This window comes from Rhinopithecus bieti, unplaced genomic scaffold (assembly GCF_001698545.2).
Source record: "Rhinopithecus bieti isolate Rb0 unplaced genomic scaffold, ASM169854v2 scaffold_33446, whole genome shotgun sequence".
Classification (NCBI taxonomy): domain Eukaryota; kingdom Metazoa; phylum Chordata; class Mammalia; order Primates; family Cercopithecidae; genus Rhinopithecus; species Rhinopithecus bieti.
The window spans coordinates 721,247-746,408 of NW_016814242.1; the positions used below are offsets into that span (position 1 = coordinate 721,247).

General features: G+C 41.7%; 1 protein-coding gene and 1 long non-coding RNA gene across 2 annotated transcripts in view; one reads left to right on the forward strand and one right to left on the reverse strand.

Moving 5' to 3' along the window:
• YPEL5 (yippee like 5) overlaps positions 1–497 on the reverse strand; it is a 13,544-nt gene extending 13,047 nt beyond the window's left edge. The window contains exon 1 of the mRNA XM_017850050.1: positions 298–497. The gene's annotated coding sequence lies outside the window, so the exon portion shown is untranslated. The remainder of the gene's footprint in view (positions 1–297) is intronic.
• A 100-nt stretch (positions 498–597) lies between these two features.
• The window catches only part of LOC108514029 (uncharacterized), a 116,636-nt gene continuing 92,071 nt past the window's right edge, over positions 598–25,162 (forward strand). The window contains exon 1 of the long non-coding RNA XR_001881085.1: positions 598–960. This is a non-coding gene — a long non-coding RNA (uncharacterized LOC108514029). The remainder of the gene's footprint in view (positions 961–25,162) is intronic.

Sequence of the window (25,162 nt, forward strand, 5' to 3'; positions counted from 1 at the left end):
TGTTGTCGCACCGGTCGCCCGGCTGCGCGGCGGGGGCGGGCCGACGACAGTCGCCGCGCCAGGCCTCACAAAGAGCAAACAGCTCCGCGCGTTCGCCCGCGGTCCTGGCGCCGGGGCCCGCCCTGAGGGGTGGGGGGCGGCCGCTCTGAGACCCCGGGATGAGTGCGGCGAGGAAGAGGCACTTCCTGCCTGGGCCCCCCACCCTGGGCCGATCCCCGAGTGCCTCGAAGCCACCCGACCCGAACGGGCGCCTCAGTCCCCGCCGGCCCCTAGTCCAGCCCCTCCCACGGGACTCACCGGAGCGGCGGTGAGATCCGCAGCTGCCAGTGGCTCCTCGCTCTTCAGCTGGTCTGAAGCCCCTCGGCCACCCGAGTCTCCAGGTTTAGTCAGGCCCTGGCCTTGGCCCCGCCTCTCCCTGGTTGGGCCTCAACGTCAGTCATCCGGCGTGGCTCCGCCCATCCCGCTGTCAACTCTCCCGGTTGGCCCAGAACACCCTTCGTTTCTAGGCCCCGCCCCTCTCCTCTGCTCCGTGCGTTTTCCGCGGGGCTCCGCCCCTTCTCTGGCTCACCCTCCCCCACTCCCGCACCCCTCCGCTTCGCGGCCCACCCCTCCCAGAAGCCGCAGACCCAGGGCAGGCTCGCGACAGCTCGCTCCGCCCCTGACCCAGCACCCCGGACTCGTACAGCCAATCAAAGAGGCTAACTCTGCCCCCTCTCTCGAGGCGGCCAATGCCGTGAGTCCGGGGACCACCTCCACCTTTCAGCTGAGAGCACACAACACACCATCCACGTGAGTCAGCTTCTTAAAGGAGAAGGCTCAGCCTGTCTGCGGCAGCTGGGAGACATCGCGCGTCATTGGCGTCACCAGGTGGCGGCTGGGGCCCAGCTTCCGGATACCTAGTGACGCCCAGGGATGACAAGTGAAAACAATAAGCTGTTTCCTAGACAAACAGCTGCCTAGGTAACTGAAGTGCACGGTGTAATTCGTTTTTTGGAGGCCGTTTCCCCTGACCACCCCTGGTAGAGCGCTGCCTTTTGCTTTCAAACCCCTAGCCCTCGAGTCTGAGCACATAGGCCCTACTAAAAAACATCTGTGGATAAAGGATTTTTCAACTGCGCTTGACTTTATTTACAACTCATTTTAATTTTTTTTTCTGGATACTGGAAATGATTCTCAAAAAGATGAAGAAATTCAGTTTTAGTATGGCGAATTTTTGCCTCAGAGAGTGAGATTTGTTTATTGTAAAGGGCAGCTGTTCCCTTAACCCTCATCAGTGCTTAAGATGGAAGGTTTTGTTTCTCATTCCATTAGAGTTGCCCAGGTAATTACGTCTCTGTTAGCTGACTTTCAGGATAAAACCAAAATATTTGATGACGCATACCTCTCAGATAAAAAATGTAGGTTAACATTTGGGGCTAGTTTGCAAGATGTTTAAAGTCATTCTTGGTGGAAGAGAAGTTCCAAAGCAAATTCTAGCACTTGACTCCCGCTCATCCCCAAATCCACAAGTATTTTCATTTAGTTCGTCTGAAGTTAACCTGAGCATCAAAGGCAAAAGGACTAGTTATCTTTTGACAAGTGAGTTTTCCAGGAGATAAGGAAGTTTTTTTGTTTTGTTTTTGTTTGTTTCAGACGGAGTCTCGCTCCGTCACCCAGGCTCGAGTGCAGAGGCGTGATCTTGGCTCACTGCAACCTCCGCCTCCCAGGTTTAAGCAGTTCTCCTGCCTCAGCCTCCTGAGTAGCTGGAATTACAGGCGCACACCACTATGCCCCGCTAATTTTTGTATTTTCAGTAGAGACGGGGTTTCACCATATTGGCCAGGTTGGTCTGGAACCCTGACCTCGTGATCCGCCCGCCGTGGCCTTCCATAGTGCCGGGATTAAGGCGTGAGCCACCATAGCCGGCCAGAAGTTTTAAACATACAGTATTTTAGTTTCTTTTCCTTTATATTTCTTTATTTTCAATTAATATTAATTATTTAATATAAAAGTTACACGTTTATTGTAGGAAGGTCATACTGCCTCATTTGATAAGAGACTTCTGTCTTCTAACAGCTTCATATGTATCCTTCTATTCTTCCCAAACTGAATGTATTATACATAGAAGCATATTGTACTTCTTGTTTTTCAACCTGCTTTTGTTTTTCACTTAACAATGTGCTATATCGCCATCCTTTCATGTCAGATGTGTCTTTTATCTACAAATTTACCTTTCCATAGTTTTCCATAGTATGACTTCACCATCTTTTTTCTTTCTTTTTTTTTTTTTTTAGACGGAGTCTTGCTCTGTCGCCCAGGCTGGAGTGCAGTAGTGCGAAGTCAGCTCACTGCAACCTCCACTTCCCAGGTTCAAGGAATTCTCCTGCCTCCCGAGTAGCTGGGACTACAGGCGCCCACTACCATGCCCGGCTAATTTTTGTATTTTTAGTAGAGATGGGGTTTCACCATGTTGACCAGGCTGTTCTCAAACTCCTGACCTCAGGTGATCTGCCCGCACTGGCCTGCCAAAGTGCTAGGATTACAGGTGTGAGCCAATGCACCCGGCTTTCACCATCTTTTATAAATATTTTTCTGCTGATAGACATGCGGGTTGCCTTCAGTCTTTGGTATTAAAAATAATGCTGTAATTGACAACTGTGTACATGGATAAAATATTCAAGTATTTCTGAATATAATCACTTGGAAAGAGAGTACAATGCTTAAACCCACAGAAATGAACACTTTAGATATCAGGTAAAACAGTGGGGACAATGTTTATCGATTTAACAATACATATAAAATTCTTCCTGTTGTAAGTGCCTTAAAATTATAACTTTTAATTTTCATAACAATCCTATGAGGTAAGTACTGTTATCCCCATTTTATAGATGACTAAACTGAGGTACAGTGATTAACTAACTTGTCCAAAGTCACCCAGTAGATTTACCGACTACAGTATTTGTAAACTTGAAAAATAACAATGAAAATCATATTTTAGAAAGATGAATCTAGATGATGATGATGTGCAGAGGTAAGGAAGGCATACAGAATGGAGCTAAGGTGTGCAGGTTTAACTTTAGCAGGAAGGGCTACACAGGACTGACTTTATACCTGGGCTAAGGACAGAATTTTCAAAATCAGAGGTTTTATCCTAGGTGACTGATAGGGTGATGGTTTCCCATTGCCAGATATAGGGTGGTTGAGAAGGTTGATTTGGGGTGAAAGGCTGGGTCTAAGCTGATAATGGGACACTCATTAGAAATAAAGAGTATACAATTAAAGGTGATTTGAAAAATATGTAAGAGAAACGAAAAAGAAAGGGTGAGAGGTTTGAAGAAAATCTTGTTGAGCTTTCAGTTAGAATTGTGTTTTACCAGTAAAGTAATTGGAATAATTGATACTTTATTGAAACTTTATAATACTAAGACTTTCCCACCAAGAACATGGTGCATTTTTTTTCCATTAATTCAAATGTTCATTTATGTCTTTCAGTAAAATTTTATGGTGTAGCTGCCTTCCTCTAGGTTTTTTATATAACATTTTAGGATTGTATTTAGGTATTGTATATTTTCTGGGAATGTTATGGGCTAAACTGTGTTTCTCCCACTGAAATTCATGCATTGAAATCCTAATCCCCAGTACCTCAAAATGTGACTATATTTGGAGGTAGGAACTTTAAAAGGTGATTAAATTAAAATGAGGTCATTAGGGTGGGCCCTAATCCAGTCTGACTGGTGTCTTTATGAGAAGAGGAGATTAGGCCACATGGAGAAACCAGGGATGCCTGCACACAGAGAAAAGGCCTTCTGAAAGTGCATTGAGAAGATACCATCTGCAATGCAAGGAAAAGGGCCTCAGAAGAAGCCAAACTTGCCAACACTTTGATCTTAGACTTCTAGCCTCCAGAATTGTGAAAAAACACATTTCTGTTTAAGCCACCCACTCTGTGGTGTTTTGTGGTGGCAGCCCTAGCAAACTAATGCAGGTGGCTACTGTGAATGGGAACTTCCCATATTATATATTACATCTCTAACCAGTTATTTGTTTTGTAGGAAACATGATGATTTTGTAGTTTATTTTCCTGGATTTTCTGGATGGAAAAATGTTTTTGTCTGTAAATGATCACAGTTTTGCTGCCTACTTTCTAGTCATTTTGTCTTTTCTTTCTTTTCTTTTCTTTTTTTTTTTTTTTTTTTGAGACAAGAGTCTTGCTCCGTCGCCCAGGCTGGAGTGCAGTGGTATGATCTCAGCTCACTGCAACCTCCACCTCCTGGGTTCAAGCGATTCTCCTGCCTCAGCCTCCTGAGTAGCTGGGACTACAGGCGTGTGCCACCATGCCCAGCTAATTTTCGTATTTTTAGTAGAGACGGGGTTTCACCGTGTTGGCCAGGATGGTCTCGATCTCCTGACCTCATGATCCACTCACCTCAGCCTCACGAAGTGCTAAGATTACAGGCATGAGCCACCGCACCCGGCCTTTTATTTCTTTTTAAATTCTTGCTCGTGTATCTTTGAGTATATCTGTGAATATTTCTGTCAGACAAATTCATAAAAGTTATTACTAGTTTGTAATGTTCCTTTTTTTAAAGAATGGGCATGTAATTTTATTAAATATTTTTTAGTGTCCATTGAGATGACCATGTTTGTTTTCCCTTTATTCCATTTCTTTATATGTATTACATTAGTCTGTCTCCAACATTAAACTAGCTTTGTGTTTCTGGGATTAAAAACTCCTTTGTCATTTGACATGTGCTATTACTGACGTTCTTTGAATAAAATCAAAAACAGGAGTATACTAATGTACACCAACATACCCTGCTGCTTAATTTGAGTTATTGACTATACTTTCTGTCTGAAATTGTATGCTGTGTCCCAATTGATGACTCTATTTAGTAACTACAAACCATGAGTCAGGCTTTCAGAATGCCCTTCTTTTTATTTATTAGTAGAGATGAGATCTTGCTGTGTTGCTGGTGCTGGTCTCGAACTCATGGGCTCAAGTAATCCCCTCTCTTCTGCCTCCCAAAGTGCTGGGATTACAGGCACGAGCCACTGTTCCTGGCCCAAGTGCCCTTCTAATGGTGCTTCCGTGGACGTCTCCTTTGCTCTGATTTTCTTTCTCTTGCTTTTGGAGCTGCTCCTTTAGAGGTGAGACCACTCCTCAGGTGGGTGAAATCAGCTGCGAGTCTCCCATTGCCTCCGTGTACTTCCCACAGCCTAGGAAATTTTCTCCTTGTTCCTCAAGCCCTGGAACATTTGGGCCTCCACCCACCTGTCTTACTCTCTGCAGAGGGTCTTGCCTTATAATTTAGAGTCAGATTAAGACCGGTGGAAATGAACTGCCTTACATTTTCTGTCTCAGCATATCTTCCTCTATCACCTGTTTTCTCCAGGTTTGGATAAAAGCTAGTCTCTCCTGATAATTCTCAATGCCTGATGGACACCTATTCCAGAACACTCTGCATCCTGGAGCTCATTCTGTCCTAAATGGATCCTATATCTCCTCTCAACACAGAGACAAACAACAAACATTCCTTTAGGCCTAGGACCGTCACTTCCCTGTGTGTGTTCATGGACCACAATACCTTGCCTGCTTCAATGGCCGCAAGTGTTTATCATCTCTGTCTTGTCTGGGCTCTGCATACAAGTGACCTGCCCTCATATCCAACACTCCAGTTTAGACCCCAGTAACCTCTTACTGGTCGGTTCTAATAACCTTTTAATAACTTCCCTCTATCTTTCCCCTTGCTTTATATTGAGATCATATTAATTGTTTCCCCTCCATCTTGCTGCCTGGATCATGGAGGATGCCTGTACCACAGGGACCAGGATGCCATCTGGGGACAGTGGAGCAGTGAGCTGGGAGGAACCTGGATCCTGAACATCGTGTGGAGTACAGGTGTCATAAGCCTGAGGCTGGATTTTGTGTGTGTGTGAGTGAGTGTGTGTTTACTTTAACCTGAGCTTATGAGAGCTCTGGGTAATGTAAATAGAATAGCTCCTTTAGGAAGTGTCTTAGTCAGTTTGGGCTGCTATAACAAAAATGCCATATACTGGTGACTTAAATAACAATTTATTTCTCATAATTTTGGACGCTGGGAAGTCCAAGATCCAGGCACTGGCAGATCTGGCATCAGGTGGGGGCCTGCTTCCTGGCTTATAGACAGTTGCCTTCTTGCTGTATCTTCACGTAGCTGATGGAGAGATCATTTTGCTCTTGTGTCTTCTTATAAGGGCACTCATCCTATTTGTGAAGGCTCCACCCTCATGACCTGATTACCTCCCCAAAGCACTACCTGCTAGTACCATCACATTGGGGATTAGGCTTCAAACTATAAATGTTACGGGGAAATGAGCAATCAGTCCATATCAGGGGGAAATAAATATATGTAATTATAATCACAAGTTAAGTAGTTAAGATAAAAAATATCAACACCTTATTCTGTGCATGGCCCTGCCAATTTACTAAAAGCTATCATAAAGGACACTGATCATAAAACTTAGCCAATCATTTTAGCCTGCACAAATTCTATATAGTATTTGAAATAATCAACCAAACATTAATTCTTCAAACTTTGTTTTGTTTTGTTTTGAAACAGAGTTTTGCTCTGTCACCCAGGCTGGAGTGCAGTGGCACGATCTCGGTTCACTGCAACCTCCGCCTCCTCGGTTCAAGCAGTTCTCTTGCCTCAGCCTCCCAAGTAACTGGTGCTATAGGTATGTGTCACCCCACCCAGCTAATTTTTGGTATTTTTAGAAGAGACGGGGTTTCACCGTGTTAGCCAGGATGCTCTCGATCTCCTGACCTCATGATCCATCCACCTCAGCCTCCCAAAGTGCTGGGATTACAGGATTGAGCCACCACGCCCAGCCTCAAACTTTTTCTTCTCTTGGTTCCGGAAGCATAGTACTCACCTATGGAAGACAGAATAATAGTACACCCAAAGATGTGTATACCCTCATCTCCTATGAAGATGTTGCCTTACATAGCAAAAGAGACTTTACAGGTGGAATTAAACTAAGGGTCTTGAGATGGGGAGATTATTGTATTTTACCACAATTTAAAAACTAAACTAGGTTTTCTAACATTTGTATGTTATCCAGGTGGGACCCTGTATAGTCCAAAGATTCTTATAAAAGAGGGTCAGAGTCAGAGTGAGGGACTAACAAGATGCTCAACATTGCTAATTATTAGGGAAATGCAAATCAAAGCCACAATGAAATATCACCTCATAAGGAAGGCTATTACAGAGGAAAACAGAAAATAACACTTTAAACATAAACATTTAAGACCACCAAGTTATGTTGACTAGGGTGTGGAGAAATTGAGAGCCTTGTGCACTATTGGTGGGAATGTGAAATGGTACATCTGCTATGAAAAACAGTACAGCAAAAAGTTAAACATAGAATTACCATATGATCCAGCAATATGACTTTTGGGTATATAGTCAAAAGTATTGAAAGCAAGGTCTTGAAAAGCTATTTGTACACCCATGTTTATAGCAGCATTATTCATAAAAGCCAAAAGGTAAAAGCAACCCAAATGTCCACTGATGGGTGGATGGATAAACAAAATGTGGTGTATCCATACAATGGATATGATTCAGCCTTAAAAAGGAAGAAGGTTCTGATACATGTTATAACATGAATGAACCTCGAGAACATTATGCTAAGTGAAATAAGCCAGTCACAAAAAGACAAATACTGTATGATTCCACTTATATGAGGTATATAAAGTAGTCAAATTCATAGAAACAGAAAGTACAGTAGTGTTTGCCAGGGGCTGGGTGAAGTGAGTTATTGTTTAATGGGTATAGAGTTTCCGTTTTATAAGATGTTAAAAGAAAAACTTCAGCCGAATTAAATTTAAAGGAGTTTAATTGAGCAACAAATGATTCGCAAATGGAGCAGCCCTCAGAATCAGGGCAGATTCAAAGAGTCTTCAGTGCAGCCACGCAGTGGAAGAAGATTTATGGACTAAAAAAGGGAAATGACGTACAGAAATCAAAAGCAAGGTACAGAACAGCTGGATTGGTTACAGGTTGGTGTTTGCCGTATTTGAGCACAGTTTTAACACTCAGCTGTGTATTCATGGTTGAAGTACGGCCTCTGGGATTGGCCAAGACTCAGCGGTTGTTACAGGTGCATACTCCTAAATTAGGTTTTCAGTCTTGTCTACTATTAAACCAGGTGGCAGTTCGTCCACAGGGACTCAAATATAGAAGTACAGAGTCCTTCTCAGGCCGTAGTTAGTTCACTGTAACAGAGATGAAAAAGTTCTGAAGATCTGTTGCACACAATGTGAATATACTTAATGCAACTGAACCGTACACCTAGAAATGATTCAGATGGTACTTTTTTTTTTTTTAGAGATAGGGTCTTGCTCTGTTGCCCAGTCTGGAGTGCAGTGGCATGATCAAGCTCACTGTATGTAACCTTGGACTCCTTGGTTCAAGTGATCCTCTTGCTTCAGCCTCCCAAGTAGCTGAAACTATAGGCATGCATGACCATGCCTGGTTAATTTTAATTTTAATTTTTTGTAAAATAATAAAACAGTGAGATAAGGTCTCACTAGTTTGCCTAGGCTGGTTTTGAACTCCTGGCCTTAAATGAGTCTCCCACCTTGGGCTCCCAAAGCGCTGGGATTACAGTCAGGAGTCACCGTGCTGAACAGGGGTGGTACATTTAATGTGTATTTTACCACACTTTAAAAAACTAGCTTTTCTAATGAAAAGGAAGTTAAGAGAGTCAGAGGAGATGTGACCATGGAAGCAGAGATTACAGTGATTTGGGCCAGGGGTCAAGGAATGGAGGCAGCCCCGAAAAGCTAAAATAGGCAAGGAAACAGTCTCTCCTAGAGCGTCCAGCAGGGAGACAGCTCTGCCACTTTAGCCTCTTTTTTAATTTCATAAGATCCATTTTAGACTTTTGACCTCCAGAACTATAAGATAATAAATTCATGTTGTTTTGGCTGGGCACAGTGGCTCACGCCTGTAATCCCAGTGCTTTGGGAGGCAGAGGTGGGTGGATCACTTGAGATTGGGAGATTGAGACCAGCTTGGCCAACATGGTGAAACCCCATCTCTACTAAAAATACAACAATTAACCGGGTGTGGTGGTGTACACCTGTAGTCCTCGCTACTCGGGATGCTGAAGCAGGAGAATTGCTCGAACCTGGGAGGCGGAGGTTGCAGTGAGCTGAGACCATGCCACTGCACTGCCACCTGGGTGACAGAGTGAGACTCCATCTCAAAAAAAAAGAAAAAAAAAAAGTTATGTTGTTTTAAGCCACTATATTTGTGGTAATTTGTTATGGCCGTGATAGGAAACTAATATATCACCTATTTTCCTAAAGTCATATTTCGTATTTTCTTATTAATTACTTGGTGCTGCATGCAATTCATTTTAATTTTGTTAATATACATAACTGTGTTCTTTCTAATGTACCTTATTTCCAGAAACCTGACTCAAGATAATGTTTAAGTGCTCAGGGAACAGAGCCTTAGTTCACCCCGTAGCTCTTACCTGCATCAGGTCAAAACTACCAAGAGGATATTCTAATATTTCCCCTACATTATGTTAAAAACAAAAACTGTAGTCAAACACTCACAAACTTTTCTGACAGTAAACACTTGGCGTTTCAAAATCTGAGCCTTGGGATAAGGAGTGATAAATGTCCCCAGTTAGGTGGGGCCACTTAGCAGAATAAAATGGTGATGAGAAACTCAAGCTTTAGAGTTAGTGAACCCAAGGTCAGACCCCAGCACTGACAGATACACTGTCTGACCGTGGGGAGAGCTTCACATAATTACCAAAAAATAGTCATAACTTAGGTGATTGTGAGCATTGACTATGCCGACTTTAAGTGCGTAGTCAATGTCCCTGGCACCTATTACATGCTCAATAAAAGCTGCTGCTGTGTTGGCTCTTGTTGTGATTTCCGTGATTCTTGATTATGAAGCTGAGTTCAAGGTAAGCAGCTTTTGCTGTTTTCTGTGTACCATCTACATGACAGAGTGTTAAGGTCACCTCGCAGACTGCCAGGCTGATGCTTAATATCTCTCTTTTGTGGTTCAACCCTGAATGGAGAGAATACTTGAAATATTGCCAAAAGTCTGACCTGATTTATGTCATGGAAATGAAAAACTAGTCATTCGACTTCTTTCCACACCTATCTACACACAAAAGGTCAATAGAAAGGTCTCTGGGCTCTAAACGAGAATCCTGTCAATGAGATTACAATAGTTCCCCCGACCTTCAGTTTCAAGTTCCAAGAATATTAAATGGATAATTCCAGAAATAAACAATTTACAAGGTTTTTCACCCACACATAACATGGATGTATGATTTATAAGTTTTAAACTGCGTGCTGTTCTGAGTAGTGTGATCTAATCTGGCTCTGTACTGCCCTGTCCTGCATGGGGTGTGAATCATCCTTTGTTCAAGCTGTACACACTACCTGCCCATTACTGTACAGGAAAACACATGGTGTATATAGGGTTCAGCGCTATCCATGGTTTCAGGCATCCACTGGGGGTCTTGTAATGTATCCCCCATGAATGGGGCGGATTACTGTGCATACACTCCCAGTGACCACCATTACCAATGATAGTCATTTAGGAGGATACACTTTAAACATACCCATGTAAGACACCACCAAGTTACTGGAAGAGAAAAACACACACAAAAAATTTAATGCCTAAAAACAAAAACAAAAAACCCACCAAGCACCAAGCAGATTATATGAACTAATATATCATGATGTCCAAAAGACGCTATTAATTGGGAAATGCAAGCTATGTAGAATTCTATACAGGGTCTGATCCAACTTTTGTAAAATAAGATCAAATGTATTTATATATGTACAAACATCTGAAGTATTGCCTTTCTGCACTGTCCTGGTTTTCATAAACATATTTTACAATGGATATGTTTAATATTAGCGATTAGAAATCTGGTAAAGATAAATGTATTGCGGCAAATATTTTTAATTTTAGTTTGTCCTCGGCTGTTACAGGGAATTGATACAAAAAAAGATCATGTGAAGAATTTGCATCTTCTGCAGAGCTACCAGTATCAGTCAGCACTAGTAGGTTGTAAGTAGCAAAAATCCAGCTTGAAGGAGCTGAAACATAAGAAGGAAATTTATTGGCCCATATCACTGAAGAACAGGAAGGATGGTTGAATCTGGCCTTAGGAAACTTATAAGCAGCCAAGACTGGCTGGCTCTGTCGCTACTTTTCTTTCTCTTTGTAGGTTGGCCGCTTGTACTCCATGTTTACGTCCTTGTGGCTTCCTGACTGGAAAGTCTTATCCCTGTAAGCTCAAGTCGACAGAGTCCCAGAGAAGGATTCTGTTGGCTTGGCTGGATCAGGGACTGATTGCCAAGGTTAGGTGTTTGGGGTCTTCTCATTGGCAGCCCCCATACCTCCCTAGTACCATAGGGCTGGAGTTGGGGAAATGGCATTTCCCAAACGAAGCAAGGCTCTACTCTGGGCAGACAGAGCTGTATTATTATTATGCAGCTTGCAGGGATACCTTGCAACATCTGTTTTAAAAGTTCCTCAGTGATTAACTTGCCCTTGAGCAAAGGCTCTGAGACAGGAACTGTTAGTGTGCTTGGGGAAGATGGGAGGACTCGGGAGCTCTGTTCAAGAGAATAGTATCTGTATAGGACAATGTTGAAAGCCCAGGCTGAGAACAGGTAGTAGACAGCCGATAAGTGTCAGTCAAAGAAATTTAGCTAGACTAATTCATTTCTTTTAAAGTTTAATTACACGTATTTTTTTTTTTTTTTTAACACAAAGATGTTAAAGTCTTAAGAACCTCAATTTCAAGTTTTCCAAAACCTGGGTTTTCAGGATCAGAAGCTCACTATTGGAAAATTGAATACTGTATGCAAATCTTTATTGAATGTCAATTAAATGAGTCTGTTAAACATATATTGGTGACAAGACTGAGTGAATTAGGAGTTCTATCAAGATACCTTTACATCCTTACTGTAATTCTGAATTTTAACTGTACCGTCTAAATAAGCTTTGATCTGGGATTTTATCCTACGGAGTTCATAGGAAGCTCTTTGTTTTGATGAAGGTTGTAATCGTATCAGTAAGCTGAGAAGTGGCTCATGGCTAGCATATTTTTTATCTCTGTGCGTGTGTTCCCTGGCTCCAATGGACTTTGGAGAATGAGCAAATGGATGGCTTCTTGGGGAGAGAGAGAAAGAGATACAGAATTTCAAAGATACAAAGATAATAAGTACACGATGGATGGAATCACAGATCAATGTTTGTTTATGTAATTCTAAATAGGCTTCTCCTTCTCCGGCACCATGGCCATTGTGTTCCACTGTGTTGCTGGGAAGCCTCGTGTCACCTAACGTACCAGGAAAAGAGGGTTAACTGTGTCCACTGTAACAGCTCTGTTTCACTAGTACAGCTTAGGTCAGTTAGAATTCTGCAGAAAGACTTCAAGCAGGGCTGAGTTTTGTCTTTTGTGGACTGGCTATCTGAATTTCAAGATGAACACACCACAAATAACAAATAACAAGCAGTGGCTTTTGGCGATGCTACATGGTAGTGTAGTACACTGGCAGCCTTGTTTATTTTCTATTCTTTTCTTTACATTTTCTCAGAGCAGTGCTATTATCATTGTGTTTATTTCCTAGAAAACATTGAGAAATATTAGGGTTTTCTTTTTTTTTTTAAATCCAGTTTGAGTGACATATCTTAAATATAGAATAGACGTATGTGAAGTATTTTGTGTGAACGAGCTGAAAAGGAAGACAAAGGGTAAGAAAGCTTAGGGAATGGGAAGGAAGTGGTTGGAGAACTTTTTACAGTTTCTGAAGACAAGAGGACCTTTTTTGTAAGCAAAAAAAAAAGTATCAAGAAGTATTTAGTTAGCTCTGTTCTTCATGAAGTAATGCTTTATGCTCCCAAATAAATCACAACAGCATCATAACAATAATGATAGTAGTGGTATAGTGTTTATTATGTGCTCCTCAGTATTCTAAATATTTGTTACCCATATTGATTTATGTAATCCTCACAACAACTGTATAGAGTGGATCTATTATTAAACCCATCTTAGATACAGATGAGAAATCTGAGTAATAGAAGGGTTGAATAATCTGTCTATAACTGAGTACCGCCATTTTTCAAAGAGAAAGGGAATTATTTTAAAAATTATTATTTTCTTCTTTTCTCTTTCCTCCTCTTCCCCTGTTCCCCACTTCCTACTTATCTGTTTAGAAATGCAGTTATCACCTTTACCTTCCCTTCACTAAACACTCCCTACACAGCAAGCTTGTCTAAGTGTGTGCTTACTTAGAAGCTCCAGAGCTTCTTCCACTAGGAGATTGTCTCAGGAGACAACAGTCTGTTTACATTTACAACCTAAAAGTATGCCCAAGACAGAACTCTCTGTACCCGGACAGTATCTCAGACAATGGCCACTTTACAGCCTAACTCTGCCTGCGATAGCACCAGCTTGACTTCTTGGTAGATAGAAGGCACCAATGCCAGTCACACAGAACCCCACCTGCTCGCTTCCTCTCCTGCATGCTGCTCATCCCAAGTCCCCTGCTTTCTGCCCCAAACGTGAAGCAATACCCTTAAAGGCAGGAGCCTGTACTTCTTCCCCTAAGCTCCCTTTGGAATGAAAAGTCACCTTCTTTATAGCAGACCTTGCTCTTGTTGACTGGATTCGGCAAGCAGCAAGTGACTGAACCTGTGGTTCGGTTACATGTCCATGGCACACAGTAAACAGTGGTGCCTAATATTAACACTCAAACAGGATGGCTCCAGAGCCCATCCTCTTGACTACTGCTCTATACTACTTGATTGACAATTTTTCCTTTTCTACAGAACTTTATGTTCTAGAAATACTTAACATTCCCATGATCTCACATGGATGTATAGACAGTAGGGGGACTTTTGCTGAATCTCAGAGACTGCAGATCTCACAGAGCAAGTACATGGAAAGGATGAGATGCAAACTCAAATATTCTCAAATGGAGCCATGATCATTCTCCTAGTCCACAGTTATCTCCCTAAAGGGCAGCAAAACTCTAAGCCAGCAATTCCACTTCTTGAAACTTAGTGTATGAAACATTTATACCAGGGTAGAAAAATATATACAAAGGAAAGTTCATTAAAGTCCTCTTTGTAATACCAAAAAAGCTGGTAATGATCTAAATGTCTATCAGTAAGTAAATGATTCAATAATTATAATACATATATACTATGATATTTTGTGTTGTGAGGTGTGTTTATATGTGCTAACATAGAATGGTGTTTGTGTAATATTTTTAAAGTGAAAAGAGCAAGTTAAAAGGAGAATTAAAGCCATTATTTAAAAACTCTTGGTTATAGGCCAGACATGGTGGCTCACGCCTGTAATCCCAGCACTTTGGGAGGTTGAGGTGTGTGGATCGCTTGAGCCCAGGAGTTCAAGACCAGCCTGAGCAACATGGTGAAACCCCATCTCTGCCAAAAATACAAAAATTAGCCAGGCGTGGTGGTGTGTACCTGTGGTCCCAGCTGTTGGGAAGGCTGAGGTGGGAGGAACGTTTGAGCCCAGAAGTTGAGCTGTGATTATGTCACTGCACTCCAGCCTGGGTGACAGAACAAGACCTTGTCTCAAAAATTAAATTAAATTAAAAAATAAATAAAAATCTTGGTTATATGAGGAGAAAAAACACACTTGTGTTTTTATTCTTTCAATAATTGTTATTAGAACACTTCCTATGTACCAAGCACTGCTTTAGAAACTGGGGGTGCCATGCTAAGACCAAGTCCTTGCCCCTCATGGGTGGTGGACTGTAGTGAGAGAGAAACTGAAAAAGTAAATAATTGAATACTTGCAGATGATTGCAGATGCCTTGAAGAAAACTAGGCAGTGGAGTTGGGGTAGAGTGGCTATTTGAGATTGCGTGAGAAGGAATATTTGAGAAGGGACAGTGTGTGCAGATGGTAGAAAAGAGCATCCCAGACAGAGGGGATGGGAAATTGGAGGTCCCTGAGTGGAAGGAGCTCACATGGCTTGGGAAGGCTTGTGGGGCATAGGCAATGAAAGGAAGGAGATTGAAAGTGGGGCAGATGCCAGATTTTGTAGGACCAAGGGGGTCGAGTACTATTCCAAGTGTAATGGAAAGACAGTGCCCGTAGGCCAAAGCTCATTTTCATTTTGTGTTTTAAAACAGTCCCTCTGGTTCTCCTGGAAGCATGGAGATCAGTCCAGAAGTGGATGTGGAGATCTAGGTGAGAGTAGATGAGGCTTACACCGGGGCTGTGGTGTAAGGGCATGGGGAGAAATGATGACATATGGGGTATATAACATATTCCAGTAGATAGGACTTATGCGTCAGACGTGGGATGTGAGGGAAAGAAAGGGATTAGAGCTGACCCTTAGGTTTTAGCCTGAGTAATGAAATGAATATTGGAGCCGTTTAGTGAGAGGGAAGCACAGGGGCCTCAAGGAATGGCTTTGGCAAGTGGGCGTAGGGTGAGGAGAGTCAGGAGTCCTACTCTGGACTTGTTGAATTTGAGCTGTGTGTTTGGAATAGGAGGAGAGGTTTCCTGGAGGTGGTTGTGTATTCCTATGTATGTGCTAGCTCTCTGGAGTTGACTGGAATGGGAGACAGGTCAAGTGAAACTTACCCTTTTGTTCTGTAAGCTTCAGGTTCTTCTAAAAAACATTATTATTTTTTTTAAACAATAAACATCTGTTTCTTTTATAATTTTTAAAGTTCAAAAGAAAAAATGTGTATATGGGTTTGTGTAAAATAGGAAGTTTTGGAAAGAAACATCATACTGTGAGCAATGAACACCCTTAAGCAGTTTATACACTTATGTATTAATTGGCTTTTTATTTTGTTAAAAAAAATATTTTTTTTGAGATGGAGTCTTGCTCTGTCACCCAGATTGGAGTGCTCACTGCGACCTCCACTCCCTCCGCACCCCCGCCGCCCAGGTTCCAGGAATTCTCATGCCTCAGGCTGCAGAGTAGCTGAGACTACAGGCGTCAGCACCACGCCCAGCTAAATTTTTTGTATTTTTAGTAAAGCCAGGGTTTCACCATGTTCACCAGGCTGGTCTCGAACTCCTGACCTCAAGTGATCCTCCTACCTTGGCCTCCCAAAGTGCTGGGATTACAAGCATGAGCCACTGTGCCCAGCCTGATTGACTTTTTAAAAAGCCTGTAAACCCTTTGTAGTTTTCAAAAAGAAGTCAATGAAAGTAGGGGCAGGTTATAATCTCTGCACCATCTCTTTTTCAAGCAGGAACCCAAGGACACTCGTCTCCTTCCTATACCCCCAGTTCTTGGTAGCCTTCCTCCATTGTCCATTTTGTTCCTCCCCTTCTGTGCCTGGTACGTCACCACACCCTGGGATTAATCACTGCACTGTCCATAAAAAAGATTCATTCCCATTTATTGGTTAATAGGGTCAAAGAAAATCCTTTCTCTTTGGCAGTAGAGACCACATCCTCAAATTTGAAATCTTAACAAATGAAGTTTGTGGCAACACAGAACCGAAAGGACTTGGAGATTATGTAGCCCATCTCTCTCACTTTACAGACGAGGAACCCATGGCTTTGTGAGGAGTGATTAATCGTTGCAATCCCGGGTGTGATGCTAGGGTAACAGAGAAGTCTAAAGGAGCGGATTGCCTTTGTGACTTGTCAGATGCCCGTCTCTCTCTCTCTGAGTCAGCTCAGGTCCCTCAAGAAGCAGATGCCAAGATGGGATTAGATGTGCCAAAGACGAAATGGAGGAAGCCCCTGGGAAGGATAGAGGGACGTGAACCGCAGTAGGCCAAAGAGCCAGCCGCCTGCGATGTAGATCTGACACCTGTGGAAGGAGAGAAGGAAGGAAGGAGGACTGGGTAGGAAGAGCTTCAGACAATGGGGAAACCCCAAGAGAAGGCAGCCTGTGAGCAGAATCCCACATCAGGCAGAAATGGCACCCAGTGCATGCTCAGGCATGGGGTGGGAGTGCCAGGGACAGTGTGGCTCTGTGGCAGGTCTGTGCGGGAAGCTGTGCCCCCCTGCAGCCGGTTCTTTTGGAGGGAGGTCTGAGGCCACCACACTCCCTCTCTACTTCCTGTACCCATCTTCTCCCTGCTGCATCCTCCACTGTGGGCCTGTTCCTATTATCCCCTTCCTACAGGTGCCTGATGCTGTGACCATGTTATACTCCTGGCCACTCTGCAGAGCTGCCCACTGTCCTGTGTTTTGCACCCATTCTTTGCATGCCTCCTGGAGAACTTCTGCTCAGCTTTCAGGGCTTTCGTTTGTTCTTTCTTTTTTAAAAATAAATTTTTAAAAATTTGAGATGGGGTCTCACTTTGTTGCACAGGCTGGTCTCCAACTCCTAGGCTTGAGTGATCCTCTTGCCTCGGCCTCCCAGAGTGCTGAGATTCAAGGAGTGATCCACTGTGCCTGGCCCAGACTTTTGTTCTTGATATAACTAGTCAAATTTAGAATTTCACATTTTTTGTTTTTATATATAATGGTATTTTTCTCACTACTGAAACCATCCAATATATTCATGGCACTTGCCTTCAGGGCATGTTCAAAGCTGTGTGCTTGTTCTAAAAATGTTCAGCCGAATCAAATGTACCCACCATCCATATATATGCCCATCCGTCCATCTGTCTCTATTTCACTCTGTTTCTACCTTTCTGTTTCTTCAAGCCTACTGTTGGCTCAATGTCTTACCCTTGTATGTAGTGTTGGAACACAAACTCCTATGTCTGGGGACACATTCTTTTCCACATTTTCACTATTGTCACAAATATGACTCCAGAATTTTTAAAACCTAATGTCTGTGTTGAGAGTATGGGCAAACAGACAGAGTCTCATACTCTGTTGATGATGATATAAATTGGTACAATATTTGTGGAGGGCAATGGGCAAAATCTATTACATTTTAAAATAGGCAAAAACTGGTCTCACATTTTCTACTTCTAGGAAATGAGACTAGAAATACATTAACACAAATAAATAGTTGTTTTCAGCAACATTTGTAATGTTGAAAGAAAAATACATATATATTTCCACCATTATAAGAAATGATAAATCATGACACAGCCATTCAGTAGACTACTGTATAGCCATTGATAGCAATAAAATACTGATATAGAAAAAATGCCCAAAATATATTGTATAAGAAAAGTATGTTGCAGAACTATGTTTAGTATAATTCCACTTTTGGTTTGAAAAATGTAAATTATACATAAAGGTAGATAGATAATTTAGGTTATGCAAAAAATCAGAGTAGGCCGGGTGCGGTGGCTCACACCTCTAGTCCCAGCACTTTGGAAGGCCAAAGCGGGCAGATTGCTAGAGCCCAGGAGTTCAAGACCAGCTTGGGCAACATGACAAAATCCCATCTGTACAAAAACAAAACAAACAAAACAAAACAAAAATTAGCTGAGCATGGTGGCATGAGCCTGTAGTCCCAGCTACTTGGGAGGCTGAGGTGGGAGGATTGCTTGAGCTAGTGAGGTCAAAGGTGCAATGAGCTGTAATCGTGACACTGCACTCTAGCCTGGGCCACAGAGCAAGACCCTGTCAAAAAATCCTCCCCAAAACAGAATCAGAGTAAAATATATCAAACTATTAATAGTATTTCTCTAGAGGTGGTGTGTGTGTGGGTGGGGGGTATGGGAAGAGGGTGAAGGGAATGAGTATGGTCTGGGTATCTTACAAGAAACTTTTTATATTATACACTTCTTTAAAGCTTATTTTTCAACAAATATATATGTAATTTTTTAAAAAATTAAATTCATCTTGAAAAATTATGGGACAAAATCACAACTAGTTTATGAACATTGATATAGTCAAGATAGAGAACATTTTTCCACAACCACAAGGATGACTCATGTTGACATAGCCACACCCACTTCCCTCTCACCCTATTCCAGCTTTAATTCCTGGTAACTACTGATCTGTTCTCCATTTCAAAAATGTTATATAAGTGGAACCACGCAGTATGTAACCTTTTGGGGATTCGCTTTTCAGTCCACTCAGCGTAATTCTCTCTGGCTATTCCTCCAGGCTGTTCGTGTATCATCAGTTCATTCCTTTTTGTTTCCTTCCTTCCTTCCTCCCTCTCTCTCTCCCTTTCTTTCTTTCTTTCTTTTTTTTTTTTTTGAAAGGGTCTCCCTCTGTCACCCAGGCTGGAGTGCAGTGGCGCCATCTCGACTCACTGCAACCTCTGCCTCCTGGGTTCAAAAGATTCTCCTATTTCAGCCTCCCAAGTAGCTGGGATTACAGGCGTGGGCCACTGTGTTCATTCCTTTTGGTTGATGGATAGTATTTCATGGTAGGGATGTATCACAGTACATGCAATCATTTGTCATTGATGGCCATCTGTGTTGTTTCCAGTTTTTGTCTCTTATGAATAAAACTGCTTTAAGTACTCATGTACGGGTTTTTTTGTGAACATGTTTTGCTACCCCTGTGGGATGTATGCCCACATATGCAATTGCTGGGTCATATGGTAACTGTGTGTGTGGTCTTCTAATCTGCAAACCTGGTAAGACTCATTAATTTAGATCTTCTTTGCTTTCTTTCGTCAGTATTTTGTAGTTCCAGCATACTAGTCTTATGTTTTGTTAAATTTGCACCCCTTAAGCATTTTATTATTTGAATGATTGCAAATAGTACTTTTTTTTTTTTTTTTTGAGATGGAGTCTCACTCTGTCACCCTGGCTAGAGTGCAGTGGCATGATCTCGGGTCACCACAACCTCTGCCTCCTGGTTTCAAGCGATTCTTCTGCCTCAGTCTCCCGAGTATCTGGGATTACAGCACCCGCCACTATGCCTGGCTAATTTTTTGTATTTTCAGTAGAGATGGGGTTTCACTATGTTGGCCAGGCTGGTCTCGCACTCCTGACCTCAGGTGATCCACCTGCCTCAGCTTCTCAAAATGCTGGGATTACAGGTGTGAGCCACTGCACCTGGCCAGTGTTCTATTTTTAAATTTCAGTTTTTCACGTTTATTGCTAGTATGTAGATGTATTAACAATGACTGTATTGATTTTTGAACATGGAACTAGCTTTGCATCCCTGGAATAAACCTCACTTGTAATTGCATGTAATTCTTTTTTTATATTGCTGAGTTGTTTTTGCTAATATTTTGGTAATGTTATGTGCATCTATATTCACGAGGGATATTGGTCTACCGTTTTCTGTTTTTGTACTGTCATTGTTTGGTTTTGGTATCAGGGTATACTAGCTTCATAAAATTATTTGGGAAGTATTCCCTCATCTTCAATTTCTGGAAAAGATTGAATAGAATTGGTGCTAATTATTTAAACTTTTCATAGAATTCTCCGGTGAAGCCATCTGGGCCGGGGAGTTTTAAATTTTTACTTAGTAGTCCTAGGGCTATTCACGTCACATATTCCATATTGGGTGAGTTGGGGTAGTTTGCATTTTTTTGAAGAATTGATCCTTTTCATTTCAGTTGCCAAATTTATGGATGTAAAATTGCTTATCGTATTCTCTTATCATTTTGACATATGCATGGTCTGTAGTGATATTGCCTCTTTCACTCTTGATATTTGTATCTTTTCTTTTTTCTTTGTCAGTCTTGCTAGAGACTCGTCCATTTTACTGATCTTTTCAAATAACCAGCTTTCTCTTTTATTGTTTTTTCCTATTGTTTTTTGTTTGTTTTCAATTTACTGAATTCTGCGCTTTATTATGGTATTACTTCTCCTTGTTTTGGTGTTTGTTTTTCTATCTTCTTTCTCAGTGTTCTTTTTTTTTTTTTTTTTTTTGAGAGGGAGTCTCACTCTGTCGCCCAGGCTGAAGTGCAGTGGCCGGATCCCAGCTCACTGTGAGCTCTGTGTCCCGGGTTTACGCCATTCTCCTGCCTCAGCCTCCCGAGTAGCTGGGACTACAGGCGCCCGCCACCTCGCCCGGCTAGTTTTTTGTATTTTTTAGTAGAGACGGGGTTTCACCATGTTAGCTAGGATGGTCTCCATCTCCTGACCTCGTGATCCGCCCGTCTTGGCCTCCCAAAGTGCTGGGATTACAGGCTTGAGCCACCGCGCCCGGCTCTTTCTCAGTGTTCTTAGGTGTGTAGCTAGATTATTGATTTCAGGCTTTTTCTCTTTTCTATTAGAAGTATTTAGTGCTAACAAATGTCTTTTCAGTGGTATTCTAGTGGTGTCCCACAAATTTTGGTATGTTGTATTTTAACTTTTGTTCAGTTCAGTGTATTTTTACAATTTTCCCTTGAAACTTTCTCTTGGCCCAGGAGATACTTAAAAGTGTGTTGTTTAGTTTCCAAGTGTTTGGAGATTTTCTGTTTTTCTACTATTGATTTTTAGTTTGATCCCATTATGACAGAGAATATATTCTGTATGACTTCAATTCTTTTAAATTTATTGAGTTTTTATTTTTTAAATGGCACAGAATATAGTTTTTCTTGGTATGTTCCATTGGTACTTGAAAGGAATGTGTATTCTGCTGTTATTGGATGAAGTGCTCTCTAAATGTCAGTTAGATCTTAGTATTGACGGTGTTGAGTGCCATATCTGCCCTGACTTTTCTGTCTTGTTTCTCTCTGTTATACACTTTTGAGAGAGATTTAAGTCTCCAACCATAACTGTGGATTTGTCTATTTTTCTTTTTAATTCTATTAGCTTTTGCTTCACATGTTTTAGCTCTGTTTGGTGCATAAACAGGATTGCTGTGTCTTCTTGGCTGGACTTACTCTTTTATCATTATGTAATGCTCCTCTCTGTCCCTGGTAACATTTTTTTGCTTTGAAGTCTACTTTATCTAATGGTAGTATAGCTACTCTTGTATTCTTTTGATTAATGTTTTCATGGTATATTGCTTTCCATTCTTTTACTTTTAAAATCTATGTTGTTATGTTTGAATTAAATGTCTAGTACACAACATAGACTTGGATATGTGTTTTAATCTCTCTGCCAATCTCAGTTAGTTTATTAAGACAATTTGAATTTAGTGTAATTATTGCTATGTTAGGACTTAAATATGCTGTTATTTTCCCCCCATATTTGTTTTCTGTGATTTTTATTTTTTGGTTTTTCTTTTTTTCCCATTCCTGTGGGTTACTTGAAAAAATTTAAAAATAATTTGTTTCCTCTATAGTACTTTTGGTTTGATTTTGATTTTTTTGTTTTAAGACAGAGTCTCGCTGTGTTGTATAAATATAGTCTCAATCTCCTGGGCTCAAGCAGTCCTCCCACCTCAGCCCTTTAAGTAGCTGGGATTACAAGTGCATGCCACTGTGCTTGGCCCTCAGTTATACTTTTTTGAATGTATGTCTTTGTTAGCTTTTTAAGTTATTTCTCTAAGTATTTCATTATATGTACATAACTTATTACTGTCCATTGCCAACATTTTACCAGTTCAGATGAAGTGTAGAAACCTTAGTTCTTTTTGCTATCTCCATTTGTAATTGTCTTACATATTTCCTCTTTACAGAGAACAGCATCAGAGAGTGTTATAATTTTTGCTTCAATGATCAACTAATTTTAAAAACTCAAGAGCAGGAAATATTGTACTTATCCATTTTTTTTGCTTATGTTCTCTTTCTTTCTTCCTATTGTTCTGACATTCTTTTAAAACCATTTATTTTCTTTTAGAGAATGTTCTTAGCTATTCTTTCAGTGTAGGCCAGCTAGCAACAACTTTCTTTGGTTTGTTTTCTTTCATTGAGAATGTCTTTATTCCCCCTTCATTCCTAAAGGACATTTTCTCTAGATATAGAATTCTGGGTTGACAAGTCTTTTTTCAACACTTGAAAAATGTTGTGCCACTTTCCTTTTGAACTCTATGGCCTCTTTTGTGAAATCTGTTGTCATTCAGATTGTTTTCCCCTCACAAGTAAGATGTCCTTTTTTATTAGAATTCTTTTTTTTTTGTCTTTAGTTTTCAGAAGTTTGACTGTGACATGACTTAGTATAGATTTCTTTGGGTTGATATTGTTTGGAGTTTTCTCAGCTTCTTGAATCTGTAGATTTGCATCTTTTGCCAATTTGGGGAAGTTTTCAGTTATTATATCTTGGAGGACTTTTTCAGCCAGGCCCTTATTTTCCTCTTTTTCCAGGATTCTGATGACACCAGTGTTAGGTTTTTTGTTTTAGTCCCACAGATCCCTAAGGCTCTGTTCTTTTTTGTTTGTTTGTTTGTTTTGTTTTCAGCTTGTATTATTTTCTGCTCAGATTGAGTCATTTCTATCTTCAAGTTCACTGAGGTTTTACACTGACTTCTGCTATAAGCTCATCCATTAAGTTTTATAAAAATTTTGGTTATTATGATTCCCAGTTCTAAAATTTTCATTGTTTCCTCTTTATGTCTTCTGTTTCTTTACTGTGTGTTTTTATTTGTTTCAAGCATGTTTGTAATTGCTCATGAAGGATTTTTATGATGGCCACTTTAAACATTTTGTCAGTAATCATCTTTGTCATATTGGTGTGGCATCTTATTTTTTTGAGACAGGTTCTCACTCTGTCAGCCAGGCTGGAGCATAGTAGCATGAGCATGGCTCACTGCAGCCTCAACCTCCCAAGCTCAAGTGATCCTCCCAACTCAGTGTCCCCAATAACTGGGACCGCAGGCACACATTACTATACCCAGCTAATTTAATTTTTTTGTAGAGACGGGGGGTCTCTACAAAATTGCATATGTTACCCAGGCTAGTCTTGAATTCCTGAGCTCCAGTGATCCTCCCACCTTGGCCTCCCAAAGTGCTAGAATTGCAGGGGTGAGCCACAGTACCTAGTGGTGGTGGTATCTATTGATTGTCTTTTTCATTCAGTTTTAGATCTTCCTGGCTCTTGGTATGATGAATATTTTTCTATTAGAATTTGTATATTTTGGGTTTTATGTTATAGGATTTTTAATCTTGTTCAAACCTATGTTAGTTGGCTCTAGCAGGTGTTGAATAAAATCTAGTGTGAGCTCAGTGGGGGAAAGGGAAAGTGCTGCCCATTTTGCCAGGAGTGGGGACAGAAGTCCAGATTCTCTACTTTGCCTCCATTGACACTTACAAGGCAGTGCCCCTCCGTGCTGCTTGGGTGGAGGTGGGTGTTCTTGATTCCCTCTAGGCTTACACACCCTGGCTGGGAGGGACAGGAGTGCCACTGCTCCCTACATGGCTTCACTGACACCATGGGAGGAGGTGGCTTGATTTTTACTAGGCAGTGGTATAGGTCTTAACTCTCCACCAGGCCTCCTCCAGGCCCCAGCCCCTCCCTAGTGGGGAGAGGGAGGGTTGTCTCATTACCACAGGATGGGGGCAGAAGTTGAGGCTCCTCACATGGTCTCCACTGCCACCACATGGCTGGATGGTGGGAGGTAGGAGGGGTCGCTGCCACCTGGTAGAGATGAAACCTCTGGCTCCACACTTGGCCTTCTCTGACACCACCCTGGCAGGGTGCTTGGGGCACCTTGCTACAGCCTGGTGAGGGTGGAGGTTGAGGTTCCCCACTGGCCTTTGCTGGTGAGGGTGGGTATGGGGCCACCGTTGCTGCTGTTGTTTCCTGTAGCATTTGGCTGGAGTCGAGAGGCTGTTGTCTAAAGGTTTTCTCTTTTGCTAGGCTGCCCTTTTCCTGGTCTTTTGCTAAAGAAAGCAGACTTTTGTTGGGGATGTTTTTGTGTGTGCCTTTTGCCATTTTTGAGTTGCCAGCTCCTTTAGCTCCAAGACAAAAAGAAAACTCCAGGGACTCACCATTGTATCATTCCTTGTGACCCAAGGCCCCTAGTCTGTCTGCCTCCATCTTCAGATTCTCCTGTTTGTTTATCTTCAGATTCTCCTGTTTGTTTTATATATAATGTCCAGGGTTTTTACTTGTATTTAGAGGGACAAATAGGGAAAAGTATGCCTCTTCCTGGAAGCAGAAGTCCTTGGGTAACACTGAGAAAAGGGCAAACTGTAAGAATAGAATCTAAAGTCAGCTCAGCCCTCTGTTTACTCAGGAAGTCCTGCAGGGCCCACAGCAGGGATTGCACCAGAAGATGTGAAGAGGGGGAGCAGGTGGGGCTCCTGTCATAGGCTGGGTTTTTCTGGAAGCAGACTCAGAGATGGAGTTAGCATGTAGGAGCTCCAGTAGGGAGTGCTTTTGGTATCAAACCTATGGAAGGGAATGCAAGAGGAAAGGAGAGGAAGGGGAAGGGGAGAAAGAAGGGGA